Consider the following 18,547-nt stretch of genomic DNA (forward strand, 5'->3'; position numbering starts at 1 on the left):
CCACTCTTCATCGCGGTGCGCAGGCCTCTCACTATCGCGGCCTCTCTTGTTGCGGAGCACAGGCTCCAGACGCGCAGGCTCAGTAATTGTGGCTCACGGGCCCAGTTGCTCCGCGGCATATAGCATATATTTTGAAGGCTAAATGGCTAAGTATATTTAAAATGCCTGATATAGTAACTACTATGCAGTTTTACTCAATGAGAGCATTTATTTTTACTGTTGCAGCCATGATTTGGTAAGACTTCATAGCTGAAGGAAAAATTTTGCATAATTATTTTTAAAAATTTATCTTCAAAGCTGTGTATGCCCTTTTTGAGTCAGAGTAACTCACTTACTCGGAGTAACACCAAGATATCCTGTCTAGAACTGAAATTAAATTTTGGATTTCACAATAATTCTCTCATGAGTGTGTAAAGATTAGTAATAATTGTAATATTTTGTTGCCCTGCAAATGGAAAATACTACATCTCTGTCCAAGGCTTTTTATTGTATTAAAAGAAGTAAAAATATCTGCATCAACAATGAGACAGAATGACAATTACAGAGGATTACAATTAAACTATAATTGTTGAAGGAAGTTTCCTTAGCAAACTGTAAAGTCTCTTCATCTGAAATAGCCTCTAAAATGTTTTTACAATATCAGTATTAATATTAATTCAAATGGTATGTTACTGTTCATAAGCCCTGAAAAATATGAACAGTATGGACTTTTAGAAGTCAATTTGAGCTTCAACTTTTAAATTTTAAGCATCATGCCTAAAATTTCAAAAAACATGAAATTCACTTTAACTGCCAAATTTTACAGATTCATTTATAAAAGTTTGTTGTGACCATCATCTAAAGTAGTAAATTAGTCTAAGCTTAACACTGGTAACATTTCAGCTTTAGTTACTGTATACTAATTTCTATTTAATAACATACCTCACTCCAATTTACCACTCTCCAACTAGTATAGAGCTTATTACTGTTTTGAAGTGGAAAAAAATCTCTCTTCAAGGCATTATGTCCAAAGGACACTTAGATTTTGAGGGTAAAATAAGTCTTCAAAGTCATAAAAACAGGGTGAAAACAGTAATACTACAGTCCATTGAATATCTAGAATATCTACCTCTTATTGAGCATTCACTATGGGTCTGAGATTATTGAGTACATGAGCATTTAATTTAATATTTATATATATAATTTAACAACCACAAAAGTAAACATTATTTCCCTAATTTATCAGACAAGGAAACAAGGTCAAGGAAGTTCAGTGACTTGCCCACAGTTGCAGAGCCTTCAAATGACAGGGCTGCAAGTTTTTTTTTTTTTTTAACATCTTTATTGGAGTATAATTGCTTTACAATGGTGTGTTAGTTTCTGCTTTAAAACAAAGTGAATCAGTTATACATATACATATGTTCCCATATCTCTTCCCTCTTGCATCTCCCTCCCTCCCACCCTCCCTATCCCACCCCTCTAGGTGGTCACAAAGCACCGAGCTGATCTCCCTGTGCTATGCGGCTGCTTCCCACTAGCTATCTATTTTACATTTGGTAGTGTATATATGTCCATGCCACTCTCTCACCCTGTCACATCTTACCCTTCCCCCTCCCCATATCCTCAAGTCCATTCTCTAGTAGGTCTGTGTCTTTATTCCCGTCTTGCCACTAGGTTCTTCATGACCTTTTTTTTTTTTTTTTTCTTAGATTCCATATATGTGTGTTAGCATACGGTATTTGTTTTTCTCTTTCTGACTTACTTCACTCTGTATGACAGACTCTAACTCCATCCACCTCACTACAAATAACTCAATTTCTTTTCCTTTTATGGCTGAGTAATATTCCTTTGTATATATGTGCCACATCTTCTTTATCCATTCATCCGATGATGGACACTTAGGTGGCTTCCATGTCCTGGCTATTGTAAATAGAGCTGCAATGAACATTTTGGTACATGACTCTTTTTGAATTATGGTTTTCTCAGGGTATATGCCCAGTAGTGGGATTGCTGGGTCGTATGGTAGTTCTATTTTTAGTTTTTTAAGGAACCTCCATACTGTTCTCCATAGTGGCTGTAATAATTTACATTCTCACCAACAGTGCAAGAGTGTTCCTTTTTCTCCACACCCTCTCCAGCATTTATTCTTTGTAGATTTTTTGATGATGGCCATTCTGACCAGTGTGAGATGATATCTCATTGTAGTTTTTGAACTAAAGTTTGTGCTTTCTCCACCACGTCACATTCCTCATTAGCAGATTATTGTAAGGCTCTGGAGCCTCTCATCTTCATTTCTACCCTAGCTTCCTACCTATACAAGCTGTATCTACTGGCTCACCCCTGGGAAAGGAGGGGAAATGGAAGGAGAGAGACTTGGGTTGTTTCAATTCATTCATTCAACTGTACTAGGATATGGAATGTGGTTTTTCCCATCATCCCACAATAGAATTTAAGTCTCAAGTCCAGAGCTGAGGGTAAAAGGCACTTCACACTTCCACATTTCAAGTTCCTAGAACTGCCAGCATTTAGGGTCAGCCCTACCACCACCAAACTCCATCATAATTTAAAAAATTCATCTGTATATTCAGTTTTCTCTTGTGCAGAGCCTTCTGTTGATGGAGTGTCGTGGAGTCCCCAAAGGGAGAGAGGGTGAACTAGGACGTGCACAGCCCTACAAGCAGGTTTAAAGTCTAGGCTTGATTTTAAATTTGCGTAAGGGGAAGGTTTAAGAATAGGACATAACTGGCCTTGACCTGTGCAGAATCTTGGGGGTGAGACTGCAGATGGGGAGCCTGGCTGGAGAGGTGCAGAAATGATGAATGTGGGATGATGGCGGTGGTAAAGATTTGAATTTGAGCCAGGGCAGGGGGTGGTCTTTGTCAGGTGAGACTGAGTTGGAGATAGAAGGGCAGAACTCACATCTCTGGTGTGGTGAAAGAAGAGGAAAAGCCCAGTTTGTGAGAGGTGGGGGTGGGGGGGAGTGTTGCTTCATCCCTGGAGCAGGGACCAAGGAGGATGGACCATCCCTCCTACCCATCCCTGGCTCCTTGCTTGGGAAGGGCCCTCTATCATCTTCCCAAGGTTAAAATTTTGAGCCCAGGCTGAAGCCAGAGAGAAATGAGGAGAAAAGGAAGGGCCCCAAATGGAGGCCAAGTCCATAGCATGGGGCCTTGCCAGGTCCTATAAGAAGAAGACTGAGAGAAGAGGTCATTGTCCATGGTTTTGAGGGTCAAGCGTCTAGGGGAAGGGGGCTATTCCCCCACTTTCTAGTGGGGAGGTAGAGGGAGGTTTTTCTTCCAGAAGGCAAGTGAGGAAAGCACTGAAAAAATCCCCAAAGGACAGCAGGTGCCTACAGAAAGGGGCATCGTTTCCTGGCTGGATCCACACTGGGCTGCAGAGCCCAGGGGTCCACATTCATCTCAGCACAGGAGCCAAGCTTGGTGAGACTATCCTCAGGGTGGAGGCAACGCATTCTCAGAGAAGTGGCCCCTGTACCATGTTTGCCTTTACAGTCTCCTCCTCAATCTGGGGCTGAAGGAAGGGTCGCTTAACATCTGTTCCCATGTTAGGAGATCCCAGAAGGAGGCTACATCTGCAAGGTTTGATGGGACTGTTCTGTGACATGTCTAGGAGGAAGATGGGGTGACCCCCTACCCAATCCCAGTTCCCCAGGGCCCTTAGAGGGTATGTACTATCACCCTTCTCATTCCTCGGCTCCATAAGAAGGTACCCAGAGATTAGCAAAGGGGTAGAAGCCCTGGGAGTTGCCTAGGCAACCCAATGTAGAAAAGAGTTTAGAACTTTTCCTCCTGGCAGCAATGAAGGGGCCAAAAAGAAGCTAAACTGTGACCCCTAAAAGACACCAACAGTCCCTATGCAGAGACCACCATATCAACAGAGGCTTCCAGCATGAGGCAGAAACAAGGGAAACTGGAATGAGCAGAGGACTCCTCTGTGCCTTGCGGCTCACATGTGACTTCTGATAGGCAGTCTGAGCATCACCTGGGAGTTATTAGCAATGCAGAGTCTCAGGCCCTACCCTCAACTTTCTGAATCAGGATCTGCTTTTTATCAAGACCAGTAGGAGTTGAACCTACACATGAAAGTCTGAGTAACAGTGCTGTAAACCAAGAATCTGTCACCAGTCAGGGCAGCAAAGCTTCCGCTCCCTTCCTGCTAAGTCTCTGCAGTGGGCACCTGTGGGAGTCCAGGGTCTGATGAGAAGCGAGAAGGAAGTTCCAAAGGGAAGAGAAAGAAGTACGTAAGACAGACCACATAGCTTGGTTTTCAGCTAAACAGATAAACAGTGTCAGGGAAAGGGGAGGAGAAAAGCTTTAAAGTCTAAAAATGAAGTTTTCAAATGAACAGTTGTAGCTACTCAAAGACTGACCCAATAATTAGCTTGACAAGAATAATAGGAAAGTGGCCAAGATGTTTTTTTAAGGGGCAGTGCAACAGAGATCCTCTGGAATCAGTAATAAGAAAAAATACAATCATTCCATGTTTATATGTTCAATAAGTTGAGAGCTTTCAGGAAGTTACCTCAACAGTCATTCATTTATCCACCAAACAGGTATTAAAAATCGAAGTGGGGGCTTCCCTGGTGGCACAGTGGTTGAGAATCTGCCTGCCGATGCAGGGGACGCGGGTTCGAGCCCGGGTCTGGGAAGATCCCACATGCCGCGGAGCAACTGGGCCCGTGAGCCACAACTACTGAGCCTGCGCGTCTGGAGCCTGTGCTCCGCAACAAGAGAGGCCGCGATAGTGAGAGGCCCGCGCACCGCGATGAAGAGTGGCCCGCGCTTGCCGCAACTAGAGAAAGCCCTCGCACAGAAATGAAGACCCAACACAACCAAAAATAAATAAATAAATAAATAAATTTTAAAAAGAAAAGATGACTACTATCTTAAAAAAAAAAAAAAAATCGAAGTACTGGGCACTGTGCTGGGTGCCACGATGCAAACGAACAAGATGTGGACCCAAGGAACTAAAGACCAATGGTTGAGACAGCCATTCTTTCGGGAAATACCTACTGTTACCCACCCTGGATCCAGGAACTGTCGTGAGCACCAGGAATACAAAAGCTGACAAAATAAGCAGAATCTCTACTCATGGTGCTTACATTCTAGTGGACGAGATGGATAATACACGAGATAAATAAGTAAAATACATAATAAGACTAAGAAAGTAAAATAAAGCAGTGAAGTGGGATCGGGGATGTATGGGGAGTGTTGCAATTTTAAATAGGGTAGCCAGGAAAGAAACATGAATTTTAAGTAACGCTGAGGAGTGAGGGAGAACACCTCGTGGGTGTCTGGAGGGAGGGCACTCCAGGCAGAGAGGGCAGTAATGCAAAGCCTTTTCTGTGCCCAGACCACCGAGGAGGCCACCGTGTAGCCGCAGCAGAAGGATGGCAGGTGACAGTCAGAGGACGTGAGGTTGGAGAGGTAACACCACCCAGGTAGTGTGAATCCTGAAGGCCACTGTGAGGACTTGGGCTTTTCCTCTGAGTGAAAGGGAGTCATGGAAGGATTCTAAGCAGAGGCGTGATGGGAATTTGACTTATGTTCTAATAGGATGTCTGGTTGCAATGAACAATGGAAGTAATGAAAGGTTATTAGATTCCGGATATGATTTTCAGGTAGAGTCACCATGTGCTATTAGATTCTGACAAAAAGATAGGAGTCAAGGATGATATGTAACCAAATAAGTATCGTAAAATATTGTGTTTTGTTAATCACATTCTGTAAATCAAATCTCATGTAAATCCAAAGAGCTCTAATCTTGATCCCAGCACATCAGGTCTACCCTTAGCAGGACTTCATGCTGGAACTCCCTGGTCTGTAAGCTGCACAGAGCCATGCTGTACAGCAGGTGAATGTCATACAGCTTTTCTGTAATGGTAACGAAGAAACCTAGAAAATGAAATCACAGTATTCCTAGTTGTCACTTATCTGCTTTCTTGGACCACGTTAAACCACATGTTTGAGTATTTTGTACATTTTTCCCCGGAGTTCGGAGGTTGTAAACTCTGGAATCATTATAATCTACCCGTTGGAATTTACTGAAGGCAAAGGAAGATATTAATAATGAGGTGTCTCTCATGGGTTCCTTCTCTACCAGCTCTAACACAAAATTTGATCTCTGAATGTCTCTTCAATACTTAAGAAACTTAAAATTAATTTCTCAAGGTAGTTGAACCAAAAGTGGCAAATCTGTCCTTCAGAGGAAAAACTCATGCTGGAGTAAACTAAATCTGAATTATAAATTTCTAAATACCCAATCATAAGTCTCTGTTATTTTCAGACAATGTCATCTCATTTAACTTATCTTCAGACAACATCCTTTCTGACTTCCTTTTAAAAAGAATCTATAAGCCAAGATCATAAAATCCAAAGGAATTTACATTTTAAACATCTAACCACAAGGTGGAGATCTAAAGCAAAGATTAGCTTTCACACCAGGGTTCAGTTTAGAATCCAGAATTTCTCACCTAAGATTAGAGTGTTGCATGTTCTCAGATTCTGTCAGAAATTGACTTAAAATATTTTAAGCTAAAGGAAAACATTGCTTATATATCACTGTTGTTTTGTATAGATTGGAAATATACATGGCATGCAAGTATTTCAGGAAGTTCTAAGCAACACAATTTCAGGCGGCAAAGTGGAGATATTGTTTAGAAATGTCAAGTTTAGGTCTAAAGTAGGGAGAACACCATTGTTTTATCACTTGATCATGAGCACATATAACAAGGGGTTAATGTGACTATTTTAGTCCAGATATTTTATGGCTGGTATTGAATAATTAAATCCCTTTACCTTGACAGCAGTGCTAGACTAATGATTCTGTAGATTCTAAGCCAAGAGTATGACTCAAAGACCCCTCTAGTTTTATTTCATTTTCATATGGTAGTAGGACCGACTTACCAAGTGAAGCCCTGGTGACAGCAGAAAACCCTCACCTTCTTTTTATTTTTTAATAAGTTTATTTATTTTTGGCTGCGTTGGGTCTTCGTTGCTGTGCACGGGCTTTCTCTAGTTGTGGTGAGCGGGGGCTACTCTTCGCTGAGGTGCATGGGCTTCTCATTGCAGTGGTTTCTCTTTGTTGCAGAGCATAGGCTCTATAGGTGTGGGCTTCAGTAGTTGTGGTTCACGGGCTCAGTAGTTGTGGCTCATGGGCTCTAGAGCGCAGGCTCAGTAGTTGTGGTGCGTGGACTTAGTTGCTCCATGGCATGTGGGATCTTCCCAGACTGGGGCTCGAACCCGTGTCCTCTGCATTGGCAGGTGGATTCTTAACCACTGCACCACCAGGGAAGCCCCTCACCTTCTTTTTAGATGGGTGGGTTTTATCAGTTTCCGAAATTACACACCAAATGTACTTGTTTGATTCACAGATTATCTTCCAAATTTACTCATCTAGAAGTCTCATTATTTAAAAAATAATCTAAATTTCCTTTGGTTTCTTGCAGTATGAACAATTATTCTTCCTATAAAAACAAAAGACTAAAAGCAAAAATCTAAGCTATATAATAAATAGAAAACATGGTATGATCTTTTTTACTCTGTTCCTTCTACTTCCATATGCCTTAACTTATTTTAGAGATTATATAACAGAAGTAAATTAACCAGTCTCAACAGCAGCTAAAATTCTTGGCAGAGTAGCTCCTTAAAGCTCTTCTGTCACTTTTTATCATAATGAAAGAACCAATTTGTGGAAATTGTTTTTCCTCCTAGTTTACTCAGGTTCTAAGACTTTTACTCTTCAATTTATTATAGGTTTTGATCACCTACACTTAGAAAATTAATAAGGAAGGCAACCACAAGCTCAAGGATTGTTTCTTTCAGCTATTCCGTGGGAATTTCCCCCTCATTCCTTAGGGCTGATTTATCTCTTTATCTCAGTCACCTATGTTACAACTAGTAGCACAGAGTCCCAAGCTGTTTATTTAGATAAGCATCAAAGTTTGGGACGCTGATCTGTACTTAAAAGACCTTTGATCCTGTGCACCTTGATTTGGAAATTAAATTGGAACTCTAACAAGAAAAGTTTGTCTCTTCCGCTACTTTCTGGGCTCAGCCAGTCCGGAAATAACAAGAGCAGACTTCATGGTAGTATTTAGAACTTCCGCTTCCTGTTCTGAAGGAAAGCAGAAATGGAGAAACATGAACATGTTAACCGAAAAGAACAATGACCTTTTGCAAGCCATCACAACATCCAAGTAAAATTTTGTTCAAATGTTGCCTGTTTACTTAACCCAGTGTAAGCTTATGTGACACCATTTCAAACCCAAACAAAATCTGTAGGTTTTCAGCTTTGGCTGCTTCCCTGGGGAACCTGAAAGAGTGAGAAACATTCTCCAGGAGTGGTGTCTGGGAAGGGAGTGTGATGTGTGGGCTATAATGTTTATGATCAGTTATAACCTTAGCAAGCTCTAAGGGCTGCTCAGTTCTTAATTCCTCCAGGCAGTGGTTCTCAACCTTCGTGTGCAACAGAATCGCAGGAAGGGCTGGTTAGAATGCAAATTACTGGGCTCATCCCATCCCCATCCCAGTCACTGATTCAGTAGGTCTGGGATGGGGTCAGAGAATTTGCACTTCTAACCAGGTGACTCTGATTCTTCTTTTTTTTTTTTTTAACATCTTTATTGGAGAATAATTGCTTTACAATGGTGTGTTAGTTTCTGCTTTATAACAATGTGAATCAGTTATACATATACATATGTTCCCATATCTCTTCCCTCTTGCATCTCCCTCCCTCCCACCCTCCGCTTGGAAAACCACTGCTCTGAGTGATTTTACCTGTGACAAATGGGGAAAACTTAAACCTTAGCAAAGGTTGAGATCTCATTTTAAAGAGGAAGTGAGACAAAACAGGAGCACAGAGTTTAGAACCAGTCACACTTGGGATTTGAATCTGGAATCTGTCCAAAACTGTGAGTCCAGGCAAATGGCTTAACCTCCCTGACCCATACCTTCCTTATCTGTAAAATGAGGCTTAATAATCATATCTGCCTCTGAGAACCAAATGAGATACTGTATGTAAGGTGTCTGGCACATAGTACTCTATAAATGGTTATTTTTATTTTAAAAATTAGACACAATTATTAAAAAAAAAACCAGTTCACTTGTAGGCAATAATCTGTGAGATCTAATACAGGGGAAACTTTGGTCAGGATACAATATGTGTTTATTTTGGATTCAGATTAAATAAAAAGAGATTGATATAATCTGAAGAAAAACATTTCTCCTTTAAAATAAAATCTCTCATAAGATCCGTGGTTCGTTCTTGAAACCTATTTTTAATTCTCATTTCTTATTGTCATCTTAAAACTCATTCTAACATTTACTTTTTTATTCCGTCTCTTGCTGCTGTATTTCTCTACCCTGCTGTTTACACCTCCCCTCCCCCCAAAAGAATGTTTTTTCTAATATGGAAAAGGTCTGGGAGCCCTAAACTCTTAAGTAGTGGAGTTAACCCTCTCCAGTTACCAAATTAGAGTTTGAACACAAAGGGATAATTAACAAATTGAAGAAAATGAAGGAAATTAACAACATATGTTAATAAACTACTCTAGTGACGTTAGAATTAATTTGTACTGCCTAGTTTCCATCTTAATGAGGCATCTGTGCATTTCCATCAGAGTAATAGTCTATTACAGCCCAAAACAAAGGGAGAACTAGAGGAAAAAGATAAGCAGTTCTCCATCTCTTCCAATGATTAAAAATGGGCTCAATCCAAAGCATGAGCTGGTTGGTAGACAAAAGAAACAGTTCATTCATCTATTAGGCATATATTCATTGTGAACTTACTATGGTCTCTCTCTGTGGGAATATACTGGGAATGTACTTAGGAGTAAAAGAGACCCAAGTCCTCATCCCATGGAGCTTATAGTCTAGTTGGGAAAATGGACAATAATCAAATAAGCACACAACATATTAATAAAGAGAAACAGTGATAGCTGCAATGGACCAAAAATATGGGTTAAAATAACACAGTGACAGTGGGGCTGGGGAAGCACAGATGAAAGCCTACAGGAGCTATTACGGCCTGTGCAAGGAGATACGAAAGGAGACTAGAGAGGCTGGAGGTGAGAGTTAGGAAGAGAGACAGGCTAAGTCACGATTATGAAGGGCCTTGTAGGCCATGCAGGTCTTCATCCTAGCAACAGCGGGAAGCCACAAAACGGTTTTAAGCAGGGAGTTGGCATGATCTAATTAGCATTTTTAAAAGGTCACTTGGGCTTCAGTGTACCAAACAGATTACCAGCTATGTGGGGATAGGGATGAGGAGGGGGGGAACAGATGGCAAAGGGGTAGCTGCGGCAAGAGTCAGTGATGTTTAGGGCAGTTACAGTCTAGTGAGAGAAATGATGGTAGATTGGACTTCGTGGTGAGAAAGTATTCACTATAACCTTCTTTAGTGGAAATTTGCACAAAGAAGAAAAAAGTGTCATTTCTCATGGGGGTCAAAGTATAGATGTGCCTAAAAGCTTACAGAGGGACCACATGATCGTTCAAAATCCCTTCTAATACTCTGACATGATTTAGTGAAGTTCTAATTCACACTGTCACATAACCAGTCTTATGAGTGATATTCCATTGTATTTCAGGGCTATTCAATAGGTTGCCCAAAAGGCCCGTCACCTTGGTGCCTGACCTCACCATTTGCATTTCATCTTTTGTGTGGTAAAGGCTTATCATTTTTCAGGAACTACTTGAATGCACAATTTTAATTTGTTTTCTGGTTAAGTGACCAATGAGGATTACATAGCAACTAGCTGAGGATCAGCCTCTGGAAAAATAGGACCAAGGGTCTGCTTTAGTAGACCTGAGGTGGCGAAAGAGGAAGGGGTGCTGAAGTAGGTTGGGAAAGAGGGGATGGGACACTAAGGACAAACTTTACCTCCTTCCTCAAGTTTGCCTGGGGCCAGCCTTGTAAATGAGAAGCTATGGGAGATTACCACAGGTAGTAGCCTGCCATTTTAAACTGGTTTTACACAATATCTTCCCCCTATAGAATAACAGCCAAGAGTGAAGATGAATCCCAGTAACACATTTTCTAATCGGACCCTTTATTATTGGAAATGATCCCAGTAAAGGCAGAGGGGTATGTCCATGAACATAGCCTTTCTGTCCACCACAGCTCAGGAAGTCACTACTTCTCCATTTCCATCCATTTGTTGTGCTGAAGGCATCCCCATAAATTTCTACATGGTTCCTCTCTGGTGAGGGTGATACGGAGGGCTCATAAACTGGCCACTCCCATGGGACCAGGCTGTTTATTTCTTCTCCCTTCAGATAAGTCTGCACCCTGACCCACTTGACTTACATATGAGAGTCAAGACTACTGCTTTCTCTTCCTCTAATATAGCCCTCAATCTCCACTAAGAACCTTTCCCATCCCCTACACGCTGTTATTATAGGGAGTTTTATTGTCAGTTGGTCTGTAAGATTCTTCCTGGAGTTGAAATCTTCTAAGGAAGTATCTATAGAAAGGGTAGAGAGAATGGATAAAGAAGATGTGGAATATATATATATATATGATGGAATACTACTCAGCCATAAAAAAGAATGAAATAATGCCATTTGCAGAAACACGGATGAACCTAGAGATTATCATATTAAGTGAAGTAAGCCAGAAAGACAAATACCACGTGAATATCAATTATATGTGGAGTCTAAAATATGATACAAATGAACTTGTTTACAAAACAAACAGACTCACAGACATAGAAAACAAATTTATGATTAACAAAGGGGAAAGGGGGTGGGGGAGGGATAAATTAGGAATTTGGGATTAACAGATATAAACTACTATATATAAAATAGATAAACAGCAAGGTCTTATTATGTATTTCATATATATATATAATACATATATATATGAATTACTTTGCTATACACCAGAAACTAATACAACATGGACTGTAAATCAACTATACTTCAATAAAAAATTAAAAATAGATAAAGAAAGAAAGAAAGAAAAGAAAAGAAAGGGTGGAGAGGTAGCAACTTGAATCACATTTATATGGAGTGATTCTGTAAAATGCAGGTCCTGAACCCTGGCTCAAATGTACTAGATCAAAATCTACACTGTAATAAACACTCCAGGTGATTCCTAGCATGCTACAGTTTAGGAACCACTGCTCTATGGCAGCTATGTTACCACCCTATACGGATGCACTGCTGAGTCTCTAGCTAATGGGAGGGAAAGGAGTAGATTGCACATAACCCTCAGCCTTCCTCACCCATGCAGTGGCCTGAAGAGCTCCATTCATGAGGTCAGTCAAGTAGGTTGATCAGGAATTTCGCCTCTGACAAAAAGGTTGTGATCTTTCCTCTGGAATCCTTTTTAGAGTGAGGTTTGAGTACAGGGAGGATGTTTACCATCTCGTCTCCACATGGGATGGAACCACCCCTCTACCGGGCATTTGGGAATGTAGGTGGGAAGGTCACATTGTTGACCCATGGGTGCTATGGACATTTTGTGGTCTGGGGCCAGAGATGCTAAATCTCTTGCCTTTGGGGGGCCTCCCACACAACAAAGAATTGTGCTGCCCAAATGCCAGTAATATCCCAGGTGAAGAATCCTTCAGTTTTGATGCCCCTATAATGAACATGGATCCAATGTTTAAGATTTGCTATAGAATCCTCTCTTTGTCCTATGCATTGAATACAATATATGTGCTTCTATGTCGCTGAAGAGCGTGTACATAAAATCCTCAGCACATTACTGGTTTTATTCTAGGTAGCTCTAGGAGTTTCAGATTTACTTGGATTTGATCAGTGCAAATGAGTGATTACGGATTAATTAATAAGATTATCTTTCCCTAGGGCTTGCCAGTTTGAACACAATCCAAAGTGGAAAAGATGGAAGAAGGTTGATATGACCTTTTGTTAACTTATAAGGTCCGTGTGAAACCTCTTAATTACTCAGGAAAGTCCAGTATCTGACCACGATTCTCCATCATCTTCCCATCATCTTCAGTTAACAACATTATTCAACAGATCATGTAGAATTTTACTGAAAGCTGGGAAGATAGAGTGCTTGCCATTGAAATACTGTGCATCAGTATTTGGCCTTAGCTTTTATTGCTGTTAATGGTAGTTTCCAAGACAAGTTGAGCTTTCTATAAAAATAAATCCCATTGTTAGGAATCATAATTTGTACCAGATTCAGGAAAAAAGATTCTTGTACACACACACACAAAAGAGTGCAGTTGAAATGGTATTCTTGCCAGAAGCTATATACCATTCTGCGATTTATTTCCTTCTTGGTGGAAGAGAGAACTTCAAAGACATAAGTATACACATATGCTACAAGTATGTCTAAAATCTAAGTGTAGGAACCTCTGAACCAACTTCCACATGATATAATTAGCAAGCCTATCACTTATATTACTAAATAATATAAAAATATATTTACTACATAATATACAAATAAGGAGATGTAGTTATTGAGAGATGGCACAAATTATACAAGTGAAGAATAATTAGGTTTGGAAGATAAAACTTTCTAAAATTCAAATGTGATCAGTAACTCCCCATCACCTTTAAGATACAACTTCCTTTAACATGTCCTACAAGTCCCTTCATTATCTGACCCTTTCAAAACTAACAAATCAATATATATTTTAAGTACTTGTTTCAAAAACAAGGAAGAGCACGTGGAAACATAATATAAAAAAGAGAAAGCACTGCTCTGAGAGATGGAGGGCGTGATGTTCTAGCATCCATTTTGCCACTAACTTCATACAGGGTACTTTTCATCCTCTGTGAAACTGTGAGAGAAACTACACAACAGCTGCAATCAATAGTGAGGCTAACAATTTATTAACGCACTTGAATTTCTACTTCATTGTCAGAATTGCTTAGCATGTCAACAGGGCTTATGATTGGTCTGTTTCACCTCTTATTCTTTCCTTATGAATTGTGTCATGGATTAACATAAATTTAAGAAGCAATCGCTAAGAATAGTTTGAGCACTGATATCTTTTTAAAGTGGAAAAAGGACTTTTTTGATAGTGGAAAGCAAACAGTAAAACTCATGATCTCTTTTATTTTATTGGAACGTAAACGTTTTTAAAACTCTAAGTTTGGTACTTTACCCATCTGTTTCTTTGAATATTTGTTTGAGAAAAATCCATTAAATTTCAGTAAGTTTGCAAATAGTTGTTTTGATAATATATCCTATTGAAGCGATTCAAGTTTGTGCTGATTCAAAATGTAAGGAAACCTTCCTTGTAGCAGTTCATCAGAGGATATTTTTGGTGTCTTTCACAGTGACATTAAGAATTTTTAAATACGTGAGTTCTCCCAAAGGTTTTCAAAATAAGCATGTTTCAAAATAGGCTTTTAAAAGAAATCCAATAAAAGCAAAGATGGCAGCAGCTGCATAGAAAAGGAAAAATAAAACCTCATAATTGATCTATAAAAATTTCTTCTAAGAAGCCCATGTTGCTTAAATAAAACTCTAAAATAAGTATCAAGGTTTCATTCCTAGTACACAAATTAGTAGACTATAAAATACTTACACAAATATAAAGTAACTGGCCCAGACTAGATAATCGCTATTTTGCCGCTAACAACTCGAAATTTTATCCAGAACAATCCAGTCCCCAGAAACAAGTTTGATACTAGGAGGATGCACTTTTACGCATTTCTAAAATCTGAATCCTCCCAGAAAACAGCTTCTTGGGAGTGTGCTCATAGCTTCCAGCCTGACGCCTCCCCAGCCTGCCACCCCTCCTGCTGAGCAGCTCCTTCAAGAAAGAGCCCCAGGGTGCCTCTCACCCCATGGGGGGAATCCAGGCAAAATTCTGAGACTTGTGAACAGTGACATTCCAAGTAACTGTACACACCGTGAAGGCACTGATGTTGGAATTTTCTATTATGTGGCAGAGCTCTGTTCTGGTGAAACAGGAGAGAACAATTTTAAATATAATAATTAGGATTTTCAGTCTTTTGGGAAATAAGCATTAGTCAGGGTCTCATCGTCACCCAAATAGGTGTTGAAGAACCTAGAAAAGTTTGTGTCATGTAAGAATGACAGAGAAAAGACATTACTGTATAACCGCCTCTCTGCTCCCGTCCGGCTGAGGATATGTCCATCTGGCCTGCTGGGCTCGGGGGGAACAGGAGAGGCCTGGCGTCCACCTGGATTTATATTAGAGGACAGGAAAACAAAATAGACGAGAAAAGGCTAAGAGATGAAAGATCGAAGACAGCCTGTGTGAACGCAGGGCATGAGAGAAATTTTAGCAGCAGAGAGACTTAGGAGAGAACATTTGAAGAGATTCCCTACGATGAATCTCCCCAGGAAATTTTCTTGGGACATTGCAATAGATATTAGGTTCCCTTTAAATAATTTTCATTGCTAGGTTGGTGTGGTCTTGAATGTGACACCATCTGCAAGGATCTACTGATCTCTCAGGCAGAACTGGAAATCACAACCTTTCCAAAATGCTAATCTGATCATGCCCCTCCCCTCCTGAAAGTCCTCCAAAAGTTTCTAACCACTCTGCTTAGCACTGCATGATCTGGCCCCTATTGGTTCAGCCACATTGCCTATCGTTACCCCAATTCTAAGCTCCAGCCATACATAAAATGGATAGCTCTGTGATCTCACAGGGCTTCAGACCTTCACACTCGTTGCTGCTCCCTCAGCTTGAAATGCCTCCCTACCCATTCTTTCATTCGTCCACTTATACAATAAATATTTGTTGAGAACCTATTATGTGTAAGCACTGTTCTAGGCACGGAGTGACCAAAACGGTGAACAACTACAAGAATGATTACAAAACAGTGAACAAAACACACAGAAAAGTCCTGCCTAAGTCACATATTATCTTGGCTACTTCTTTATGCCATTCAAACACACTCCGAACTCAACGCAACACAGTGTGTGGATCCCATTTGAATCTTGTTTCAAGCATGCCATCTTTGTTCTGTTTTGTTTTTTATATAATGTATTTAAACTGAAAAGAATAGTTCATCCATTTCTCCCACCCCTCACTCCCCGCCTCTGGAAACTACCAACCTGTTCTCTTTGTCTATGAGCTTGGTTTTTGTTTATTCATTTGCTGCTGCTGTTGTTGTTGTCGTTGTTTTTAGATGCCACATGGAAGAGAGATCCAATGGTATTTGTTTTTCTCTGACTTATTTCACTTAGAATAATGTCCTCAATGTCCATTCAGGTTGTTGGAAATGGCAAGATTTCATTTTTTTAATGGCTGAATAATATTCCATTGTGTATATATATACCACATTTTCTTTATTTATTCGTCTGTTGATGGACACTTAGGTTGATTCCATATTTTGGCTATTGTAAACAATGCTGCAGTGAACATGGGTTGCATATATCTTTTCAAGTTATTGTTTTTGTTTTCTTCAGATACATACAGAGGAATGGAATTGCTGGATCATATGGTAATTCTATTTTTAATTTTTTGAGGAACCTCTGTTTTCCATAGTAGCTGCTCCAAGTTACATTCCCACCAAGAGTGCACAAGGGTTCCCTTTTCTCCACCAACACTTGTTATTGCTTGTCTTTTTGATAACAGCCATTCTGACAGGTGTGCAGTGATATCTCACTGTGGTTTTGATTTGCATTTCCCTGATGATTAATGAAGTTGAGCATGTTTTATGTATCTGTGGCTATCTATATGTCTTCTTTGGAAAAATGTCTATTCAGATCATTTTAAATCAGATTGTTTTTCAGCTATTGAGTTATATGAGTTCTTTCTGTATTTTGAATATTAGCCCCTTATCAGTGCTATAGTCCCACTTGTTTAATTTTGCTTTTGTTGCCTGTGCTTTTGATGTCAGATCCATCAATGAGCATAATGTTAGCTGTGGGCTTGTCATCTATGGCCTTTCTTATGTTGCAGTACATTCCCTCTATACCTGTTTTGTTTGGAGTTTTTACCATAAGTGGATGTTGAATTTTGTCAAAAGGTTTTTCTGCATCTATTGAGATGGTTATATGATTTTTATTCTTCATTTTGTTATTGTGGTATATCACATAGACTGATTTGTGGATATTGAACTATCCTTGTATCCCTGGAATAAATCCCACTTGATCACAATGTATGATCCTTTTAATGTGTTGTTGAATTCAGTTTGTTAATACTTTCCCGAGGATTTTTGCATCTAAGTTCATCAGGGATCTTGACCTGTAATTTTTTTCTTGCAGTGCCCTTCTCTGGAATTGCTGGCCTCCTATAATGTGTTTGGAAAAGTCCCTCCCCCCATCTATTTTTTGAAAGAGTTTGAAAAGGATTGGTATTAATTCTTATTTAAATGTTTGGTATAATTCACCATTGAAGCCACCTGGTCCTGGACTTTTATTTGTTGGAAGTTTTTTGATTACTGATTCCATTTCCCTGCTAGTAATCAGTCTCTTAAGACTTTCTATTTCATTATGATTCAGTCTTGGTAAGTTGCATGCTTGTAGGAATTTATCAGTTTCTTATAGGCTTTCCAATTCGTTGGCATATAATTGTCCATTGTAGTCTCTTATGATCCTTTGTATTTCTGTGGTATTGTTGTAACATCTTTTTGCTTTCTGATTTTATTTGAGCCCTTTCTCTTTATTTTTCTTTTTCTTTCTTTCTTTTTTTTTTTTTTTGGTGACTCTAGCTAAAGGTTTATCAATTTTGTTTATCTTTCAAAGAACCAGCTCTTAGTTTCATCAAGCATGCCATCTTAAAAAATCATGAGACAATAGAGGAAATTTGGAACTGACTGGACATTTGAAAATATAATTATTATTAATTTTTAGGTGAGATAATAACATTGTCATTTTGTTTTTTTAATAAAACAAGAATCCTTATCTTTTTTGTTTTGTTTTTCATTTATCATTTATTTAATAGTATTTTCCTGCAAAATAAAGCAAATTAAATGTACACACTTATTTTCAGCAATAGATACACATATATCTTAAACTGTATAAAAACTTAGAAATATTAAATATCATTACAGAAAAATCTGAAATTATGACAAGATATATAACAAAAACCACTTGCTGAAAAGAGCATACATGTGGTAGTTAGTTGGTAAATGCTGCCTCTGTATCAGTATACACACTTTGAATATCATCCTTCTGTGCTATTGATGTGTTTAATTTTTTCTTATATCTGCAAATATAAATTTCACTAATATTTTCCCCTTGAAATAGAGAAAAATTCTGCACTGTTCCAGGGATCCCATATTGAGAAATGCTCTTTTGTATTTACCATCTCAAGTCCTTACAAGCTCTTTATGCTCTTATAGAAATCATATATACTGTTTCCAAGGTGCACTCTAAATTTTTTTAAAGTTTTTGTTTCATATTGGAGTATAGTTGATTAATGTTGTGTTACTTTCAGGTGTACAGCAAAGGGATTCAGTTATATATGTATCTATTCTTTTTCAAATTCTTTTCCCATTTAGGTTACTACAGAGTATTGAGCAGAGTTCCCTGTGCTATACAGTAGGTCCTTCTTGGTTATCTATTTTAAATATAGCAGTGTGTACATGTTAATCCCAAACTCCCAATCTATCCCCACCCCACCTGTAACCATAAGTTT

At 39.2% G+C, this 18,547-nt stretch overlaps 1 long non-coding RNA gene across 1 annotated transcript in view; it reads left to right on the forward strand.

The window, feature by feature from the left end:
• Positions 1-18,288, forward strand: part of LOC309633518 — a 339,904-nt gene extending 321,616 nt beyond the window's left edge. The window contains exon 2 of the long non-coding RNA XR_014247592.1: positions 1,299-18,288. This is a non-coding gene — a long non-coding RNA (uncharacterized lncRNA). The remainder of the gene's footprint in view (positions 1-1,298) is intronic.
• The last annotated feature ends 259 nt before the right edge of the window (positions 18,289-18,547 follow it).

This window comes from Balaenoptera borealis (assembly GCF_965194805.1).
Source record: "Balaenoptera borealis genome assembly, chromosome: 1".
Lineage (NCBI taxonomy): Eukaryota > Metazoa > Chordata > Mammalia > Artiodactyla > Balaenopteridae > Balaenoptera > Balaenoptera borealis.